General features: G+C 41.0%; 10 non-coding genes across 10 annotated transcripts; all 10 read left to right on the top strand.

The window, feature by feature from the left end:
• Positions 1–97: 97 nt before the first annotated feature.
• On the top strand, positions 98–169 carry Trnah-gug (transfer RNA histidin (anticodon GUG)). The gene has a single exon. It is a non-coding gene; the product is annotated as a tRNA-His (tRNA).
• Positions 170–1,074: 905 nt separating this feature from the next.
• On the top strand, positions 1,075–1,146 carry Trnah-gug (transfer RNA histidin (anticodon GUG)). The gene has a single exon. It is a non-coding gene; the product is annotated as a tRNA-His (tRNA).
• Positions 1,147–2,699: 1,553 nt separating this feature from the next.
• On the top strand, positions 2,700–2,771 carry Trnah-gug (transfer RNA histidin (anticodon GUG)). Its single transcript has one exon. It is a non-coding gene; the product is annotated as a tRNA-His (tRNA).
• A 1,559-nt stretch (positions 2,772–4,330) lies between these two features.
• Positions 4,331–4,402, top strand: Trnah-gug (transfer RNA histidin (anticodon GUG)). The gene has a single exon. It is a non-coding gene; the product is annotated as a tRNA-His (tRNA).
• A 905-nt stretch (positions 4,403–5,307) lies between these two features.
• On the top strand, positions 5,308–5,379 carry Trnah-gug (transfer RNA histidin (anticodon GUG)). The gene has a single exon. It is a non-coding gene; the product is annotated as a tRNA-His (tRNA).
• A 3,204-nt stretch (positions 5,380–8,583) lies between these two features.
• On the top strand, positions 8,584–8,655 carry Trnah-gug (transfer RNA histidin (anticodon GUG)). The gene has a single exon. It is a non-coding gene; the product is annotated as a tRNA-His (tRNA).
• Positions 8,656–12,180: 3,525 nt separating this feature from the next.
• On the top strand, positions 12,181–12,252 carry Trnah-gug (transfer RNA histidin (anticodon GUG)). The gene has a single exon. It is a non-coding gene; the product is annotated as a tRNA-His (tRNA).
• Positions 12,253–15,777: 3,525 nt separating this feature from the next.
• Trnah-gug (transfer RNA histidin (anticodon GUG)) lies at positions 15,778–15,849 on the top strand. Its single transcript has one exon. It is a non-coding gene; the product is annotated as a tRNA-His (tRNA).
• A 911-nt stretch (positions 15,850–16,760) lies between these two features.
• Trnah-gug (transfer RNA histidin (anticodon GUG)) lies at positions 16,761–16,832 on the top strand. Its single transcript has one exon. It is a non-coding gene; the product is annotated as a tRNA-His (tRNA).
• Positions 16,833–20,941: 4,109 nt separating this feature from the next.
• Trnah-gug (transfer RNA histidin (anticodon GUG)) lies at positions 20,942–21,013 on the top strand. Its single transcript has one exon. It is a non-coding gene; the product is annotated as a tRNA-His (tRNA).
• Positions 21,014–21,121: the final 108 nt, after the last annotated feature.

The raw sequence follows: 21,121 nt of genomic DNA, 5'->3' as shown, positions 1-21,121 counted from the left end.
TTTTGCATGAACATAATCAGCAGAGTGGCGCAGCGGAAGCGTGCTGGGCCCATAACCCAGAGGTCGATGGATCGAAACCATCCTCTGCTACATACATGCTGTGATCGTATAGTGGTTAGTACTTCACGTTGTGGCCGTGACAACCCAGGTTCGAATCCTGGTCACAGCACATTTGTTTTTTGTTTTTTGTTTGTTTCTGGCGATTGTTTTAAGTTGCTTTGCATTTGTGAACAAACATAAAAATTCTGGTTGCATCTATTCTGGAATTTCTTGAATGATTGCATTTTAAACTGCAAACACTATCAAATTATTGGAACTTATTGAAAACTTTTGCATGAACATAATCAGCAGAGTGGCGCAGCGGAAGCGTGCTGGACCCATAACCCAGAGGTCGATGGATCGAAACCATCCTCTGCTACATACATGCTGTGATCGCGTAGTGGTTAGTACTTCACGTTGTGGCCGTGACAACCCAGGTTCGAATCGTGGTCACAGCAGATTTATTTTTTGTTTGTTTCTGGCGATTGTTTTAAGTTGCTTTGCATTTGTGAACAAACATAAAAATTCTGGTTGCATCTATTCTCGAATTTCTTGAACGATTGCATTTTAAACTGCAAACACTTTCAAATCATTGGAACTTATTGAAAACTGTTGCATCGACAAAATCAGCAGAGTGGCGCAGCGGAAGCGTGCTGGGCCCATAACCCAGAGGTCGATGGATCGAAACCATCCTCTGCTACATACATGCTGTGATCGTATAGTGGTTAGTACTTCACGTTGTGGCCGTGACAACCCAGATTCGAATCCTGGTCGCAGCACATTTGTTTTTTGTTTTTTGTTTGTTTCTGGCGATTGTTTTAAGTTGCTTTGCATTTGTGAACAAAGATAAAAATTCTGGTTGCATCTATTCTCGAATTTCTTGAATGATTGCATTTTAAACTGCAAACACTATCAAATTATTGGAACTTATTGAAAACTTTTGCATGAACATAATCAGCAGAGTGGCGCAGCGGAAGCGTGCTGGGCCCATAACCCAGAGGTCGATGGATCGAAACCATCCTCTGCTACATACATGCTGTGATCGTATAGTGGTTAGTACTTCACGTTGTGGCCGTGACAACCCAGGTTCGAATCCTGGTCACAGCAGATTTGGTTTTTGTTTTTTGTTTGTTTCTGGCGATTGTTTTAAGTTGCTTTGCATTTGTGAACAAAGATAAAAATTCTGGTTGCATCTATTCTGGAATTTCTTGAATGATTGCATTTTAAACTGCAAACACTATCAAATTATTGGAACTTATTGAAAACTTTTGCATGAACATAACCAGCAGAGTGGCGCAGCGGAAGCGTACTGAACCCATAACCCAGAGGTCGATGGATCGAAACCATCCTCTGCTACATACATGCTGTGATCGTATAGTGGTTAGTACTTCACGTTGTGGCCGTGACAACCCAGGTTCCAATCGTGGTCACAGCAGATTTATTTTTTGTTTGTTTCTGGCGATTGTTTTAAGTTGCTTTGCATTTGTGAACAAACATAAAAATTCTGGTTGCATCTATTCTCGAATTTCTTGAACGATTGCATTTTAAACTGCAAACACTTTCAAATCATTGGAACTTATTGAAAACTGTTGCATCGACAAAATCAGCAGAGTGGCGCAGCGGAAGCGTGCTGGGCCCATAACCCAGAGGTCGATGGATCGAAACCATCCTCTGCTACATACATGCTGTGATCGTATAGTGGTTAGTACTTCACGTTGTGGCCGTGACAACCCAGATTCGAATCCTGGTCGCAGCACATTTGTTTTTTGTTTTTTGTTTGTTTCTGGCGATTGTTTTAAGTTGCTTTGCATTTGTGAACAAACATAAAAATTCTGGTTGCATCTATTCTGGAATTTCTTGAATGATTGCATTTTAAACTGCAAACACTATCAAATTATTGGAACTTATTGAAAACTTTTGCATGAACATAATCAGCAGAGTGGCGCAGCGGAAGCGTACTGAACCCATAACCCAGAGGTCGATGGATCGAAACCATCCTCTGCTACATACATGCTGTGATCGCGTAGTGGTTAGTACTTCACGTTGTGGCCGTGACAACCCAGGTTCCAATCGTGGTCACAGCAGATTTATTTTTTGTTTGTTTCTGGCGATTGTTTTAAGTTGCTTTGCATTTGTGAACAAACATAAAAATTCTGGTTGCATCTATTCTCGAATTTCTTGAACGATTGCATTTTAAACTGCAAACACTTTCAAATCATTGGAACTTATTGAAAACTGTTGCATCGACAAAATCAGCAGAGTGGCGCAGCGGAAGCGTGCTGGGCCCATAACCCAGAGGTCGATGGATCGAAACCATCCTCTGCTACATACATGCTGTGATCGTATAGTGGTTAGTACTTCACGTTGTGGCCGTGACAACCCAGATTCGAATCCTGGTCGCAGCACATTTGTTTTTTGTTTTTTGTTTGTTTCTGGCGATTGTTTTAAGTTGCTTTGCATTTGTGAACAAAGATAAAAATTCTGGTTGCATCTATTCTCGAATTTCTTGAATGATTGCATTTTAAACTGCAAACACTATCAAATTATTGGAACTTATTGAAAACTTTTGCATGAACATAATCAGCAGAGTGGCGCAGCGGAAGCGTGCTGGGCCCATAACCCAGAGGTCGATGGATCGAAACCATCCTCTGTACATACATGCTGTGATCGTATAGTGGTTAGTACTTCACGTTGTGGCCGTGACAACCCAGGTTCGAATCCTGGTCACAGCAGATTTGGTTTTTGTTTTTTGTTTGTTTCTGGCGATTGTTTTAAGTTGCTTTGCATTTGTGAACAAACATAAAAATTCTGGTTGCATCTATTCTCGAATTTCTTGAATGATTGCATTTTAAACTGCAAAGACTTTCAAATCATTGGAACTTATTGAAAACTGGTGCATCGTCTAAATCAGCAGAGTGGCGCAGCGGAAGCGTGCTGGGCCCATAACCCAGAGGTCGATGGATCGAAACCATCCTCTGCTACATACATGCTGTGATCGTATAGTGGTTAGTACTTCACGTTGTGGCCGTGACAACCCAGATTCGAATCCTGGTCACAGCACATTTGTTTTTTGTTTTTTGTTTGTTTCTGGCGATTGTTTTAAGTTGCTTTGCATTTGTGAACAAAGATAAAAATTCTGGTTGCATCTATTCTCGAATTTCTTGAATGATTGCATTTTAACTGCAAACACTATCAAATTATTGGAACTTATTGAAAACTTTTGCATCGTCAAAATCAGCAGAGTGGCGCAGCGGAAGCGTGCTGGGCCCATAACCCAGAGGTCGATGGATCGAAACCATCCTCTGCTACATACATGTTGTGATCGTATAGTGGTTAGTACTTCACGTTGTGGCCGTGACAACCCAGGTTCGAATCCTGGTCACAGCAGATTTGTTTTTTGTTTTTTGTTTGTTTCTGGCGATTGTTTTAAGTTGCTTTGCATTTGTGAACAAACATAAAAATTCTGGTTGCATCTATTCTGGAATTTCTTGAATGATTGCATTTTAAACTGCAAACACTATCAAATTATTGGAACTTATTGAAAACTTTTGCATGAACATAATCAGCAGAGTAGCGCAGCGGAAGCGTACTGGACCCATAACCCAGAGGTCGATGGATCGAAACCATCCTCTGCTACATACATGCTGTGATCGTATAGTGGTTAGTACTTCACGTTGTGGCCGTGACAACCCAGGTTCGAATCCTTGTCACAGCAGATTTATTTTTTGTTTGTTTCTGGCGATTGTTTTAAGTTGCTTTGCATTTGTGAACAAACATAAAAATTTGGGTTGCATCTATTCTGGAATTTCTTGAACGATTGCATTTTAAACTGCAAACACTTTCAAATCATTGGAACTGATTGAAAACTGGTGCATCGACAAAATCAGCAGAGTGGCGCAGCGGAAGCGTGCTGGGCCCATAACCCAGAGGTCGATGGATCGAAACCATCCTCTGCTACATACATGCTGTGATCGTATAGTGGTTAGTACTTCACGTTGTGGCCGTGACAACCCAGATTCGAACCGTGGTCACAGCAGATTTGTTTTTTGTTTTTTGTTTGTTTCTGGCGATTGTTTTAAGTTGCTTTGCATTTGTGAACAAACATAAAAATTCTGGTTGCATCTATTCTGGAATTTCTTGAATGATTGCATTTTAAATTGCAAACACTTTCAATTCTTTGGAACTTATTGAAAACTGTTGCATCGACCAAATCAGCAGAGTGGCGCAGCGGAAGCGTGCTGGGCCCATAACCCAGAGGTCGATGGATCAAAACCATCTCTGCTACATACATGCTGTGATCGTATAGTGGTTAGTACTTCACGTTGTGGCCGTGACAACCCAGGTTCGAATCCTGGTCACAGCAGATTTGTTTTTTGTTTTTTGTTTGTTTCTGGCGATTGTTTTAAGTTGCTTTGCATTTGTGAACAAACATAAAAATTCTGGTTGCATCTATTCTGGAATTTCTTGAATGATTGCATTTTAAACTGCAAACACTTTCAAATTATTGGAACTTATTGAAAACTTTTGCATGAACATAATCAGCAGAGTGGCGCAGCGGAAGCGTACTGAACCCATAACCCAGAGGTCGATGGATCGAAACCATCCTCTGCTACATACATGCTGTGATCGCGTAGTGGTTAGTACTTCACGTTGTGGCCGTGACAACCCAGGTTCCAATCGTGGTCACAGCAGATTTATTTTTTGTTTGTTTCTGGCGATTGTTTTAAGTTGCTTTGCATTTGTGAACAAACATAAAAATTCTGGTTGCATCTATTCTCGAATTTCTTGAACGATTGCATTTTAAACTGCAAACACTTTCAAATCATTGGAACTTATTGAAAACTGTTGCATCGACCAAATCAGCAGAGTGGCGCAGCGGAAGCGTGCTGGGCCCATAACCCAGAGGTCGATGGATCGAAACCATCCTCTGCTACATACATGCTGTGATCGTATAGTGGTTAGTACTTCACGTTGTGGCCGTGACAACCCAGATTCGAATCCTGGTCGCAGCACATTTGTTTTTTGTTTTTTGTTTGTTTCTGGCGATTGTTTTAAGTTGCTTTGCATTTGTGAACAAAGATAAAAATTCTGGTTGCATCTATTCTCGAATTTCTTGAATGATTGCATTTTAAACTGCAAACACTATCAAATTATTGGAACTTATTGAAAACTTTTGCATGAACATAATCAGCAGAGTGGCGCAGCGGAAGCGTGCTGGGCCCATAACCCAGAGGTCGATGGATCGAAACCATCCTCTGCTACATACATGCTGTGATCGTATAGTGGTTAGTACTTCACGTTGTGGCCGTGACAACCCAGGTTCGAATCCTGGTCACAGCAGATTTGGTTTTTGTTTTTTGTTTGTTTCTGGCGATTGTTTTAAGTTGCTTTGCATTTGTGAACAAACATAAAAATTCTGGTTGCATCTATTCTGGAATTTCTTGAATGATTGCATTTTAAACTGCAAAGACTTTCAAATCATTGGAACTTATTGAAAACTGGTGCATCGTCTAAATCAGCAGAGTGGCGCAGCGGAAGCGTGCTGGGCCCATAACCCAGAGGTCGATGGATCGAAACCATCCTCTGCTACATACATGCTGTGATCGTATCGTGGTTAGTACTTCACGTTGTGGCCGTGACAACCCAGATTCGAATCCTGGTCACAGCACATTTGTTTTTTGTTTTTTGTTTGTTTCTTGCGATTGTTTTAAGTTGCTTTGCATTTGTGAACAAAGATAAAAATTCTGGTTGCATCTATTCTCGAATTTCTTGAATGATTGCATTTTAACTGCAAACACTATCAAATTATTGGAACTTATTGAAAACTTTTGCATCGTCAAAATCAGCAGAGTGGCGCAGCGGAAGCGTGCTGGGCCCATAACCCAGAGGTCGATGGATCGAAACCATCCTCTGCTACATACATGTTGTGATCGTATAGTGGTTAGTACTTCACGTTGTGGCCGTGACAACCCAGGTTCGAATCCTGGTCACAGCAGATTTGTTTTTTGTTTTTTGTTTGTTTCTGGCGATTGTTTTAAGTTGCTTTGCATTTGTGAACAAACATAAAAATTCTGGTTGCATCTATTCTCGAATTTCTTGAATGATTGCATTTTAAACTGCAAAGACTTTCAAATCATTGGAACTTATTGAAAACTGGTGCATCGTCTAAATCAGCAGAGTGGCGCAGCGGAAGCGTGCTGGGCCCATAACCCAGAGGTCGATGGATCGAAACCATCCTCTGCTACATACATGCTGTGATCGTATAGTGGTTAGTACTTCACGTTGTGGCCGTGACAACCCAGATTCGAATCCTGGTCACAGCACATTTGTTTTTTGTTTTTTGTTTGTTTCTGGCGATTGTTTTAAGTTGCTTTGCATTTGTGAACAAAGATAAAAATTCTGGTTGCATCTATTCTCGAATTTCTTGAATGATTGCATTTTAACTGCAAACACTATCAAATTATTGGAACTTATTGAAAACTTTTGCATCGTCAAAATCAGCAGAGTGTCGCAGCGGAAGCGTGCTGGGCCCATAACCGAGAGGTCGATGGATCGAAACCATCCTCTGCTACATACATGTTGTGATCGTATAGTGGTTAGTACTTCACGTTGTGGCCGTGACAACCCAGGTTCGAATCCTGGTCACAGCAGATTTGTTTTTTGTTTTTTGTTTGTTTCTGGCGATTGTTTTAAGTTGCTTTGCATTTGTGAACAAACATAAAAATTCTGGTTGCATCTATTCTGGAATTTCTTGAATGATTGCATTTTAAACTGCAAACACTATCAAATTATTGGAACTTATTGAAAACTTTTGCATGAACATAATCAGCAGAGTGGCGCAGCGGAAGCGTACTGGACCCATAACCCAGAGGTCGATGGATCGAAACCATCCTCTGCTACATACATGCTGTGATCGTATAGTGGTTAGTACTTCACGTTGTGGCCGTGACAACCCAGGTTCGAATCCTTGTCACAGCAGATTTATTTTTTGTTTGTTTCTGGCGATTGTTTTAAGTTGCTTTGCATTTGTGAACAAACATAAAAATTTGGGTTGCATATATTCTCGAATTTCTTGAACGATTGCATTTTAAACTGCAAACACTTTCAAATCATTGGAACTTATTGAAAACTGTTGCATCGACAAAATCAGCAGAGTGGCGCAGCGGAAGCGTGCTGGGCCCATAACCCAGAGGTCGATGGATCGAAACCATCCTCTGCTACATACATGCTGTGATCGTATAGTGGTTAGTACTTCACGTTGTGGCCGTGACAACCCAGATTCGAACCGTGGTCACAGCAGATTTGTTTTTTGTTTTTTGTTTTTTGTGTGTTTCTGGCGATTGTTTTAAGTTGCTTTGCATTTGTGAACAAACATAAAAATTCTGGTTGCGTCTATTCTGGAATTTCTTGAATGATTGCATTTTAAATTGCAAACACTTTCAAATCTTTGGAACTTATTGAAAACTGTTGCATCGACCAAATCAGCAGAGTGGCGCAGCGGAAGCGTGCTGGGCCCATAACCCAGAGGTCGATGGATCAAAACCATCTCTGCTACATACATGCTGTGATCGTATAGTGGCTAGTACTTCACGTTGTGGCCGTGACAACCCAGGTTCGAATCCTGGTCACAGCAGATTTGTTTTTTGTTTTTTGTTTGTTTCTGGCGATTGTTTTAAGTTGCTTTGCATTTGTGAACAAACATAAAAATTCTGGTTGCGTCTATTCTCGAATTTCTTGAACGATTGCATTTTAAACTGCAAAGACTTTCAAATCATTGGAACTTATTGAAAACTGGTGCATCGTCTAAATCAGCAGAGTGGCGCAGCGGAAGCGTGCTGGGCCCATAACTCAGAGGTCGATGGATCAAAACCATCTCTGCTACATACATGCTGTGATCGTATAGTGGTTAGTACTTCACGTTGTGGCCGTTGCAACCCAGGTTCGAATCCTGGTCACAGCAGATTTGTTTTTTGTTTTTTGTTTGTTTCTGGCGATTGTTTTAAGTTGCTTTGCATTTGTGAACAAACATAAAAATTCTGGTTGCGTCCATTCTCGAATTTCTTGAACGATTGCATTTTAAACTGCAAAGACTTTCAAACCATTGGAACTTATTGAAAACTGTTGCATCGTCAAAATCAGCAGAGTGGCGCAGCGGAAGCGTGCTGGGCCCATAACCCAGAGGTTGAGGGATCGAAACCATCCTCTGCTACATACATGCTGTGATCGTATAGTGGTTAGTACTTCACGCTGTGGCCGTGATAACCCAGATTCGAATCCTGGTCACAGCACATTTGTTTTTTGTTTTTTGTTTGTTTCTTGCGATTGTTTTAAGTTGCTTTGCATTTGTGAACAAACATAAAAATTCTGGTTGCATCTATTCTCGAATTTCTTGAATGATTGCATTTTAAACTGCAAACACTATCAAATTATTGGAACTTATTGAAAACTTTTGCATGAACATAATCAGCAGAGTGGCGCAGCGGAAGCGTGCTGGGCCCATAACCCAGAGGTCGATGGATCGAAACCATCCTCTGCTACATACATGCTGTGATCGTATAGTGGTTAGTACTTCACGTTGTGGCCGTGACAACCCAGGTTCGAATCCTGGTCACAGCAGATTTGTTTTTTGTTTTTTGTTTGTTTCTGGCGATTGTTTTAAGTTGCTTTGCATTTGTGAACAAACATAAAAATTCTGGTTGCATCTATTCTCGAATTTCTTGAATGATTGCATTTTAAACTGCAAACACTATCAAATTATTGGAACTTATTGAAAACTTTTGCATGAACATAATCAGCAGAGTGGCGCAGCGGAAGCGTACTGGACCCATAACCCAGAGGTCGATGGATCGAAACCATCCTCTGCTACATACATGCTGTGATCGTATAGTGGTTAGTACTTCACGTTGTGGCCGTGACAACCCAGGTTCGAATCCTTGTCACAGCAGATTTATTTTTTGTTTGTTTCTGGCGATTGTTTTAAGTTGCTTTGCATTTGTGAACAAACATAAAAATTTGGGTTGCATCTATTCTCGAATTTCTTGAACGATTGCATTTTAAACTGCAAACACTTTCAAATCATTGGAACTTATTGAAAACTGGTGCATCGACAAAATCAGCAGAGTGGCGCAGCGGAAGCGTGCTGGGCCCATAACCCAGAGGTCGATGGATCGAAACCATCCTCTGCTACATACATGCTGTGATCGTATCGTGGTTAGTACTTCACGTTGTGGCCGTGACAACCCAGATTCGAATCCTGGTCACAGCACATTTGTTTTTTGTTTTTTGTTTGTTTCTTGCGATTGTTTTAAGTTGCTTTGCATTTGTGAACAAAGATAAAAATTCTGGTTGCATCTATTCTCGAATTTCTTGAATGATTGCATTTTAACTGCAAACACTATCAAATTATTGGAACTTATTGAAAACTTTTGCATCGTCAAAATCAGCAGAGTGGCGCAGCGGAAGCGTGCTGGGCCCATAACCCAGAGGTCGATGGATCGAAACCATCCTCTGCTACATACATGTTGTGATCGTATAGTGGTTAGTACTTCACGTTGTGGCCGTGACAACCCAGGTTCGAATCCTGGTCACAGCAGATTTGTTTTTTGTTTTTTGTTTGTTTCTGGCGATTGTTTTAAGTTGCTTTGCATTTGTGAACAAACATAAAAATTCTGGTTGCATCTATTCTCGAATTTCTTGAATGATTGCATTTTAAACTGCAAAGACTTTCAAATCATTGGAACTTATTGAAAACTGGTGCATCGTCTAAATCAGCAGAGTGGCGCAGCGGAAGCGTGCTGGGCCCATAACCCAGAGGTCGATGGATCGAAACCATCCTCTGCTACATACATGCTGTGATCGTATAGTGGTTAGTACTTCACGTTGTGGCCGTGACAACCCAGATTCGAATCCTGGTCACAGCACATTTGTTTTTTGTTTTTTGTTTGTTTCTGGCGATTGTTTTAAGTTGCTTTGCATTTGTGAACAAAGATAAAAATTCTGGTTGCATCTATTCTCGAATTTCTTGAATGATTGCATTTTAACTGCAAACACTATCAAATTATTGGAACTTATTGAAAACTTTTGCATCGTCAAAATCAGCAGAGTGTCGCAGCGGAAGCGTGCTGGGCCCATAACCCAGAGGTCGATGGATCGAAACCATCCTCTGCTACATACATGTTGTGATCGTATAGTGGTTAGTACTTCACGTTGTGGCCGTGACAACCCAGGTTCGAATCCTGGTCACAGCAGATTTGTTTTTTGTTTTTTGTTTGTTTCTGGCGATTGTTTTAAGTTGCTTTGCATTTGTGAACAAACATAAAAATTCTGGTTGCATCTATTCTGGAATTTCTTGAATGATTGCATTTTAAACTGCAAACACTATCAAATTATTGGAACTTATTGAAAACTTTTGCATGAACATAATCAGCAGAGTGGCGCAGCGGAAGCGTACTGGACCCATAACCCAGAGGTCGATGGATCGAAACCATCCTCTGCTACATACATGCTGTGATCGTATAGTGGTTAGTACTTCACGTTGTGGCCGTGACAACCCAGGTTCGAATCCTTGTCACAGCAGATTTATTTTTTGTTTGTTTCTGGCGATTGTTTTAAGTTGCTTTGCATTTGTGAACAAACATAAAAATTTGGGTTGCATCTATTCTCGAATTTCTTGAACGATTGCATTTTAAACTGCAAACACTTTCAAATCATTGGAACTTATTGAAAACTGTTGCATCGACAAAATCAGCAGAGTGGCGCAGCGGAAGCGTGCTGGGCCCATAACCCAGAGGTCGATGGATCGAAACCATCCTCTGCTACATACATGCTGTGATCGTATAGTGGTTAGTACTTCACGTTGTGGCCGTGACAACCCAGATTCGAACCGTGGTCACAGCAGATTTGTTTTTTGTTTTTTGTTTTTTGTGTGTTTCTGGCGATTGTTTTAAGTTGCTTTGCATTTGTGAACAAACATAAAAATTCTGGTTGCGTCTATTCTGGAATTTCTTGAATGATTGCATTTTAAATTGCAAACACTTTCAAATCTTTGGAACTTATTGAAAACTGTTGCATCGACCAAATCAGCAGAGTGGCGCAGCGGAAGCGTGCTGGGCCCATAACCCAGAGGTCGATGGATCAAAACCATCTCTGCTACATACATGCTGTGATCGTATAGTGGCTAGTACTTCACGTTGTGGCCGTGACAACCCAGGTTCGAATCCTGGTCACAGCAGATTTGTTTTTTGTTTTTTGTTTGTTTCTGGCGATTGTTTTAAGTTGCTTTGCATTTGTGAACAAACATAAAAATTCTGGTTGCGTCTATTCTCGAATTTCTTGAACGATTGCATTTTAAACTGCAAAGACTTTCAAATCATTGGAACTTATTGAAAACTGGTGCATCGTCTAAATCAGCAGAGTGGCGCAGCGGAAGCGTGCTGGGCCCATAACTCAGAGGTCGATGGATCAAAACCATCTCTGCTACATACATGCTGTGATCGTATAGTGGTTAGTACTTCACGTTGTGGCCGTTGCAACCCAGGTTCGAATCCTGGTCACAGCAGATTTGTTTTTTGTTTTTTGTTTGTTTCTGGCGATTGTTTTAAGTTGCTTTGCATTTGTGAACAAACATAAAAATTCTGGTTGCGTCCATTCTCGAATTTCTTGAACGATTGCATTTTAAACTGCAAAGACTTTCAAACCATTGGAACTTATTGAAAACTGTTGCATCGTCAAAATCAGCAGAGTGGCGCAGCGGAAGCGTGCTGGGCCCATAACCCAGAGGTTGAGGGATCGAAACCATCCTCTGCTACATACATGCTGTGATCGTATAGTGGTTAGTACTTCACGCTGTGGCCGTGATAACCCAGATTCGAATCCTGGTCACAGCACATTTGTTTTTTGTTTTTTGTTTGTTTCTTGCGATTGTTTTAAGTTGCTTTGCATTTGTGAACAAACATAAAAATTCTGGTTGCATCTATTCTCGAATTTCTTGAATGATTGCATTTTAAACTGCAAACACTATCAAATTATTGGAACTTATTGAAAACTTTTGCATGAACATAATCAGCAGAGTGGCGCAGCGGAAGCGTGCTGGGCCCATAACCCAGAGGTCGATGGATCGAAACCATCCTCTGCTACATACATGCTGTGATCGTATAGTGGTTAGTACTTCACGTTGTGGCCGTGACAACCCAGGTTCGAATCCTGGTCACAGCAGATTTGTTTTTTGTTTTTTGTTTGTTTCTGGCGATTGTTTTAAGTTGCTTTGCATTTGTGAACAAACATAAAAATTCTGGTTGCATCTATTCTCGAATTTCTTGAATGATTGCATTTTAAACTGCAAACACTATCAAATTATTGGAACTTATTGAAAACTTTTGCATGAACATAATCAGCAGAGTGGCGCAGCGGAAGCGTACTGGACCCATAACCCAGAGGTCGATGGATCGAAACCATCCTCTGCTACATACATGCTGTGATCGTATAGTGGTTAGTACTTCACGTTGTGGCCGTGACAACCCAGGTTCGAATCCTTGTCACAGCAGATTTATTTTTTGTTTGTTTCTGGCGATTGTTTTAAGTTGCTTTGCATTTGTGAACAAACATAAAAATTTGGGTTGCATCTATTCTCGAATTTCTTGAACGATTGCATTTTAAACTGCAAACACTTTCAAATCATTGGAACTTATTGAAAACTGGTGCATCGACAAAATCAGCAGAGTGGCGCAGCGGAAGCGTGCTGGGCCCATAACCCAGAGGTCGATGGATCGAAACCATCCTCTGCTACATACATGCTGTGATCGTATCGTGGTTAGTACTTCACGTTGTGGCCGTGACAACCCAGATTCGAATCCTGGTCACAGCACATTTGTTTTTTGTTTTTTGTTTGTTTCTTGCGATTGTTTTAAGTTGCTTTGCATTTGTGAACAAAGATAAAAATTCTGGTTGCATCTATTCTCGAATTTCTTGAATGATTGCATTTTAACTGCAAACACTATCAAATTATTGGAACTTATTGAAAACTTTTGCATCGTCAAAATCAGCAGAGTGGCGCAGCGGAAGCGTGCTGGGCCCATAACCCAGAGGTCGATGGATCGAAACCATCCTCTGCTACATACATGTTGTGATCGTATAGTGGTTAGTACTTCACGTTGTGGCCGTGACAACCCAGGTTCGAATCCTGGTCACAGCAGATTTGTTTTTTGTTTTTTGTTTGTTTCTGGCGATTGTTTTAAGTTGCTTTGCATTTGTGAACAAACATAAAAATTCTGGTTGCATCTATTCTCGAATTTCTTGAATGATTGCATTTTAAACTGCAAAGACTTTCAAATCATTGGAACTTATTGAAAACTGGTGCATCGTCTAAATCAGCAGAGTGGCGCAGCGGAAGCGTGCTGGGTCCATAACCCAGAGGTCGATGGATCGAAACCATCCTCTGCTACATACATGCTGTGATCATATAGTGGTTAGTACTTCACGTTGTGGCCGTGACAACCCAGATTCGAATCCTGGTCACAGCACATTTGTTTTTTGTTTTTTGTTTGTTTCTGGCGATTGTTTTAAGTTGCTTTGCATTTGTGAACAAAGATAAAAATTCTGGTTGCATCTATTCTCGAATTTCTTGAATGATTGCATTTTAACTGCAAACACTATCAAATTATTGGAACTTATTGAAAACTTTTGCATCGTCAAAATCAGCAGAGTGTCGCAGCGGAAGCGTGCTGGGCCCATAACCCAGAGGTCGATGGATCGAAACCATCCTCTGCTACATACATGTTGTGATCGTATAGTGGTTAGTACTTCACGTTGTGGCCGTGACAACCCAGGTTCGAATCCTGGTCACAGCAGATTTGTTTTTTGTTTTTTGTTTGTTTCTGGCGATTGTTTTAAGTTGCTTTGCATTTGTGAACAAACATAAAAATTCTGGTTGCATCTATTCTGGAATTTCTTGAATGATTGCATTTTAAACTGCAAACACTATCAAATTATTGGAACTTATTGAAAACTTTTGCATGAACATAATCAGCAGAGTGGCGCAGCGGAAGCGTACTGGACCCATAACCCAGAGGTCGATGGATCGAAACCATCCTCTGCTACATACATGCTGTGATCGTATAGTGGTTAGTACTTCACGTTGTGGCCGTGACAACCCAGGTTCGAATCCTTGTCACAGCAGATTTATTTTTTGTTTGTTTCTGGCGATTGTTTTAAGTTGCTTTGCATTTGTGAACAAACATAAAAATTTGGGTTGCATCTATTCTCGAATTTCTTGAACGATTGCATTTTAAACTGCAAACACTTTCAAATCATTGGAACTTATTGAAAACTGTTGCATCGACAAAATCAGCAGAGTGGCGCAGCGGAAGCGTGCTGGGCCCATAACCCAGAGGTCGATGGATCGAAACCATCCTCTGCTACATACATGCTGTGATCGTATAGTGGTTAGTACTTCACGTTGTGGCCGTGACAACCCAGATTCGAACCGTGGTCACAGCAGATTTGTTTTTTGTTTTTTGTTTTTTGTGTGTTTCTGGCGATTGTTTTAAGTTGCTTTGCATTTGTGAACAAACATAAAAATTCTGGTTGCGTCTATTCTGGAATTTCTTGAATGATTGCATTTTAAATTGCAAACACTTTCAAATCTTTGGAACTTATTGAAAACTGTTGCATCGACCAAATCAGCAGAGTGGCGCAGCGGAAGCGTGCTGGGCCCATAACCCAGAGGTCGATGGATCAAAACCATCTCTGCTACATACATGCTGTGATCGTATAGTGGCTAGTACTTCACGTTGTGGCCGTGACAACCCAGGTTCGAATCCTGGTCACAGCAGATTTGTTTTTTGTTTTTTGTTTGTTTCTGGCGATTGTTTTAAGTTGCTTTGCATTTGTGAACAAACATAAAAATTCTGGTTGCGTCTATTCTCGAATTTCTTGAACGATTGCATTTTAAACTGCAAAGACTTTCAAATCATTGGAACTTATTGAAAACTGGTGCATCGTCTAAATCAGCAGAGTGGCGCAGCGGAAGCGTGCTGGGCCCATAACTCAGAGGTCGATGGATCAAAACCATCTCTGCTACATACATGCTGTGATCGTATAGTGGTTAGTACTTCACGTTGTGGCCGTTGCAACCCAGGTTCGAATCCTGGTCACAGCAGATTTGTTTTTTGTTTTTTGTTTGTTTCTGGCGATTGTTTTAAGTTGCTTTGCATTTGTGAACAAACATAAAAATTCTGGTTGCGTCCATTCTCGAATTTCTTGAACGATTGCATTTTAAACTGCAAAGACTTTCAAACCATTGGAACTTATTGAAAACTGTTGCATCGTCAAAATCAGCAGAGTGGCGCAGCGGAAGCGTGCTGGGCCCATAACCCAGAGGTTGAGGGATCGAAACCATCCTCTGCTACATACATGCTGTGATCGTATAGTGGTTAGTACTTCACGCTGTGGCCGTGATAACCCAGATTCGAATCCTGGTCACAGCACATTTGTTTTTTGTTTTTTGTTTGTTTCTTGCGATTGTTTTAAGTTGCTTTGCATTTGTGAACAAACATAAAAATTCTGGTTGCATCTATTCTCGAATTTCTTGAATGATTGCATTTTAAACTGCAAACACTATCAAATTATTGGAACTTATTGAAAACTTTTGCATGAACATAATCAGCAGAGTGGCGCAGCGGAAGCGTGCTGGGCCCATAACCCAGAGGTCGATGGATCGAAACCATCCTCTGCTACATACATGCTGTGATCGTATAGTGGTTAGTACTTCACGTTGTGGCCGTGACAACCCAGGTTCGAATCCTGGTCACAGCAGATTTGTTTTTTGTTTTTTGTTTGTTTCTGGCGATTGTTTTAAGTTGCTTTGCATTTGTGAACAAACATAAAAATTCTGGTTGCGTCTATTCTCGAATTTCTTGAACGATTGCATTTTAAACTGCAAAGACTTTCAAATCATTGGAACTTATTGAAAACTGGTGCATCGTCTAAATCAGCAGAGTGGCGCAGCGGAAGCGTGCTGGGCCCATAACTCAGAGGTCGATGGATCAAAACCATCTCTGCTACATACATGCTGTGATCGTATAGTGGTTAGTACTTCACGTTGTGGCCGTTGCAACCCAGGTTCGAATCCTGGTCACAGCAGATTTGTTTTTTGTTTTTTGTTTGTTTCTGGCGATTGTTTTAAGTTGCTTTGCATTTGTGAACAAACATAAAAATTCTGGTTGCGTCCATTCTCGAATTTCTTGAACGATTGCATTTTAAACTGCAAAGACTTTCAAACCATTGGAACTTATTGAAAACTGTTGCATCGTCAAAATCAGCAGAGTGGCGCAGCGGAAGCGTGCTGGGCCCATAACCCAGAGGTTGAGGGATCGAAACCATCCTCTGCTACATACATGCTGTGATCGTATAGTGGTTAGTACTTCACGCTGTGGCCGTGATAACCCAGATTCGAATCCTGGTCACAGCACATTTGTTTTTTGTTTTTTGTTTGTTTCTTGCGATTGTTTTAAGTTGCTTTGCATTTGTGAACAAACATAAAAATTCTGGTTGCATCTATTCTCGAATTTCTTGAATGATTGCATTTTAAACTGCAAACACTATCAAATTATTGGAACTTATTGAAAACTTTTGCATGAACATAATCAGCAGAGTGGCGCAGCGGAAGCGTGCTGGGCCCATAACCCAGAGGTCGATGGATCGAAACCATCCTCTGCTACATACATGCTGTGATCGTATAGTGGTTAGTACTTCACGTTGTGGCCGTGACAACCCAGGTTCGAATCCTGGTCACAGCAGATTTGTTTTTTGTTTTTTGTTTGTTTCTGGCGATTGTTTTAAGTTGCTTTGCATTTGTGAACAAACATAAAAATTCTGGTTGCATCTATTCTCGAATTTCTTGAATGATTGCATTTTAAACTGCAAACACTATCAAATTATTGGAACTTATTGAAAACTTTTGCATGAACATAATCAGCAGAGTGGCGCAGCGGAAGCGTACTGGACCCATAACCCAGAGGTCGATGGATCGAAACCATCCTCTGCTACATACATGCTGTGATCGTATAGTGGTTAGTACTTCACGTTGTGGCCGTGACAACCCAGGTTCGAATCCTTGTCACAGCAGATTTATTTTTTGTTTGTTTCTGGCGATTGTTTTAAGTTGCTTTGCATTTGTGAACAAACATAAAAATTTGGGTTGCATCTATTCTCGAATTTCTTGAACGATTGCATTTTAAACTGCAAACACTTTCAAATCATTGGAACTTATTGAAAACTGGTGCATCGACAAAATCAGCAGAGTGGCGCAGCGGAAGCGTGCTGGGCCCATAACCCAGAGGTCGATGGATCGAAACCATCCTCTGCTACATACATGCTGTGATCGTATAGTGGTTAGTACTTCATGTTGTGGCCGTGACAACCCAGATTCGAACCGTGGTCACAGCACATTTGTTTTTTGTTTTTTGTTTGTTTCTTGCGATTGTTTTAAGTTGCTTTGCATTTGTGAACAAAGATAAAAATTCTGGTTGCATCTATTCTCGAATTTCTTGAATGATTGCATTTTAAACTGCAAACACTATCAAATTATTGGAACTTATTGAAAACTTTTGCATGAACATAATCAGCAGAGTGGCGCAGCGGAAGCGTGCTGGGCCCATAACCCAGAGGTCGATGGATCGAAACCATCCTCTGCTACATACATGCTGTGATCGTATAGTGCAGGGGTGGGCAACATCCGGCCCGCGACGGGATTTTGAGTGGCCCGCGGACAGTTTCCGGTCTTACATGATAATGTGGCCCGCGGCCACAGTCTACCGCAATCCCCCATTACTTGCTTACTACGTCAAATTACAGTTGTAACGCACAGTAACGCTCCCCAATAGCAAAAAAATTTCCCGCCGTTGTTACCATTGCACCATACGTCCATTGTTACGACATAACTAGCAACATTGTGTGTGTCCTACTTTAACGGTTTTCTTTGTTTCCACACGTATAGCCTAGTTCAGGCAGGGGTGGGGAACCTGCGGCCTAAAGGCCACATGCGGCCTTTCAGGGCAGTAAGTGCGGCCTTCGATGGCAAAATACATTTTTAAGATGTTGATATAACCGACTGAACCAGGCGCTGAAAAAAATAGGCAGAAACGTATTTTTGACTTTATTGCAGATTATTTTTTGATTAGTTCCAGGGCAGCGGTTTTCAAACAAGACCCATGTGGTCCCATATTGGTACATAAAGCGATTTCCATAGTTAGGACTACCAAAAACTCCAGGTTCAGCAATTTCTAGGTTAAATAAATCCTGAATGTTGTAGTGAAGATGAAAATGTAGTGAGGAATTTTAATTAGCTGGGACCGTCAGTCCTACAAACTACGAGGAAATAGCAAAACGACCATTCTGTAAGTCAAAAAGTTTGAACATCACTGCCCTTGGCCTGGGAAATAGTCTATGCGGCCTACGCGAGTGTCGATAAATCGTTAGGTAGCTTTTATAAACGAAAAGGTTCCCCACCCCTGGTTTAGGTGGTCAAAAATACGGTTTTGGATCACTGGATAAATACGCGATTAATGTATCGATTCAGGAATCCGGCCCGCCAAGTACTTCATTTTCCCATATCAGGCCCGCCGACTGGAGAAGTTGCCCGCCCCTGGTATAGTGGTTAGTACTTCACGTTGTGGCCGTGACAACCCAGATTCGAATCCTGGTCACAGCAGATTTGTTTTTTGTTTGTTTCTGGCGATTGTTTTAAGTTGCTTTGCATTTGTGAACAAACATAAAAATTCTGGTTGCATCTATTCTCGAATTTCTTGAATGATTGCATTTTAAACTGCAAACACTATCAAATTATTGGAACTTATTGAAAACTAGTGCATCGTCTAAATCAGCAGAGTGGCGCAGCGGAAGCGTGCTGGACCCATAACCCAGAGGTCGATGGATCGAAACCATCCTCTGCTACATACATGCTGTGATCGCGCAGTGGTTAGTACTTCACGTTGTGGCCGTGACAACCCAGGTTCGAATCCTTGTCACAGCAGATTTATTTTTTGTTTGTTTCTGGCGATTGTTTTAAGTTGCTTTGCATTTGTGAACAAACATAAAAATTCTGGTTGCGTCTATTCTCGAATTTCTTGAACGATTGCATTTTAAACTGCAAACACTTTCAAGTTATTGGAACTTATTGAAAACTTTTGCATGAACATAATCAGCAGAGTGGCGCAGCGGAAGCGTACTGGACCCATAACCCAGAGGTCGATGGATCGAAACCATCCTCTGCTACATACATGCTGTGATCGCGTAGTGGTTAGTACTTCACGTTGTGGCCGTGACAACCCAGGTTCGAATCCTGGTCACAGCAGATTTGTTTTTTGTTTGTTTCTGGCGATTGTTTTAAGTTGCTTTGCATTTGTGAACAAACATAAAAATTCTGGTTGCATCTATTCTCGAATTTTTTGAACGATTGCATTTTAAACTGCAAACACTTTCAAATTATTGGAACTTATTGAAAACTGTTGCATCGACAAAATCAGCAGAGTGGTGCAGCGGAAGCGTGCTGGGCCCATAACCCAGAGGTCGATGGATCGAAACCAACCTCTGCTACAAACATGCTGTGATCGTATAGTGGTTAGTACTTCACGTTGTGGCCGTGACAACCCAGGTTCGAACCGTGGTCACAGCAGATTTGTTTTTTGTTTTTTGTTTGTTTCTGGCGATTGTTTTAAGTTGCTTTGCATTTGTGAACAAACATAAAAATTCTGGTTGCATCTATTCTGGAATTTTTTGAATGATTGCATTTTAAACTGCAAACACTTTCAAGTTATTGGAACTTATTGAAAACTGTTGCATGAACATAATCAGCAGAGTGGCGCAGCGGAAGCGTGCTGGGCCCATAATCCAGAGGTCGATGGATCGAAACCATCCTCTGCTACATACATGCTGTGATCGTATAGTGGTTAGCACTTCACGTTGTGGCCGTGACAACCCAGGTTCGAACCGTGGTCACAGCAGATTTGTTTTTTGTTTTTTGTTTGTTTCTGGCGATTGTTTTAAGTTGCTTTGCATTTGTGAACAAACATAAAAATTCTGGTTGCATCTATTCTCGAATTTTTTGAATGATTGCATTTTAAACTGCAAACACTTTCAAGTTATTGGAACTTATTGAAAACTTTTGCATGAACATAATCAGCAGATTGGCGCAGCGGAAGCGTACTGGACCCATAACCCAGAGGTCGATGGATCGAAACCATCCTCTGCTACATACATGCTGTGATCGTATAGTGGTTAGTACTTCACGTTGTGGCCGTGACAACCCAGGTTCGAATCCTGGTCGCAGCTGATGTGTTTTTTGTTTTTTGTTTGTTTCTGGCGATTGTTTTAAGTTGCTTTGCATTTGTGAACAAAGATAAAAATTCTGGTTGCATCTATTCTGGAATTTCTTGAATGATTGCATTTTAAACTGCAAACACTATCAAATTATTGGAACTTATTGAAAACTTTTGCATGAACATAATCAGCAGAGTGGCGCAGCGGAAGCGTACTGGACCCATAACCCAGAGGTCGATGGATCGAAACCATCCTCTGCTACATACATGCTGTGATCGTATAGTGGTTAGTACTTCACGTTGTGGCCGTGACAACCCAGGTTCGAATCCTGGTCACAGTAGATTTGTTTTTTGTTTGTTTCTGGCGATTGTTTTAAGTTGCTTTGCATTTGTGAACAAAGATAAAAATTCTGGTTGCATCTATTCTGGGATTTCTTGAATGATTGCATTTTAAACTGCAAACACTATCAAATTATTGGAACTTATTGAAAACTTTTGCATGAACATAATCAGCAGAGTGGCGCAGCGGAAGCGTGCTGGGCCCATAACCCAGAGGTCGATGAATCAGAACCATCCTCTGCTACATACATGCTGTGATCGTATAGTGGTTAGTACTTCACGTTGTGGCCGTGACAACCCAGGTTCGAATCCTGGTCACAGCAGATTTGTTTTTTGTTTTTTGTTTGTTTCTGGCGATTGTTTTAAGTTGCTTTGCATTTGTGAACAAACATAAACATACTGGTTGCATCTATTCTCGAATTTCTTGAATG

The sequence above is a fragment of the Phallusia mammillata genome, chromosome 7, assembly GCF_965637545.1.
Source record: "Phallusia mammillata chromosome 7, kaPhaMamm4.hap1.1, whole genome shotgun sequence".
Classification (NCBI taxonomy): Eukaryota; Metazoa; Chordata; class Ascidiacea; order Phlebobranchia; family Ascidiidae; genus Phallusia; species Phallusia mammillata.
This window is presented reverse-complemented; position numbering and strand designations above follow the sequence as displayed.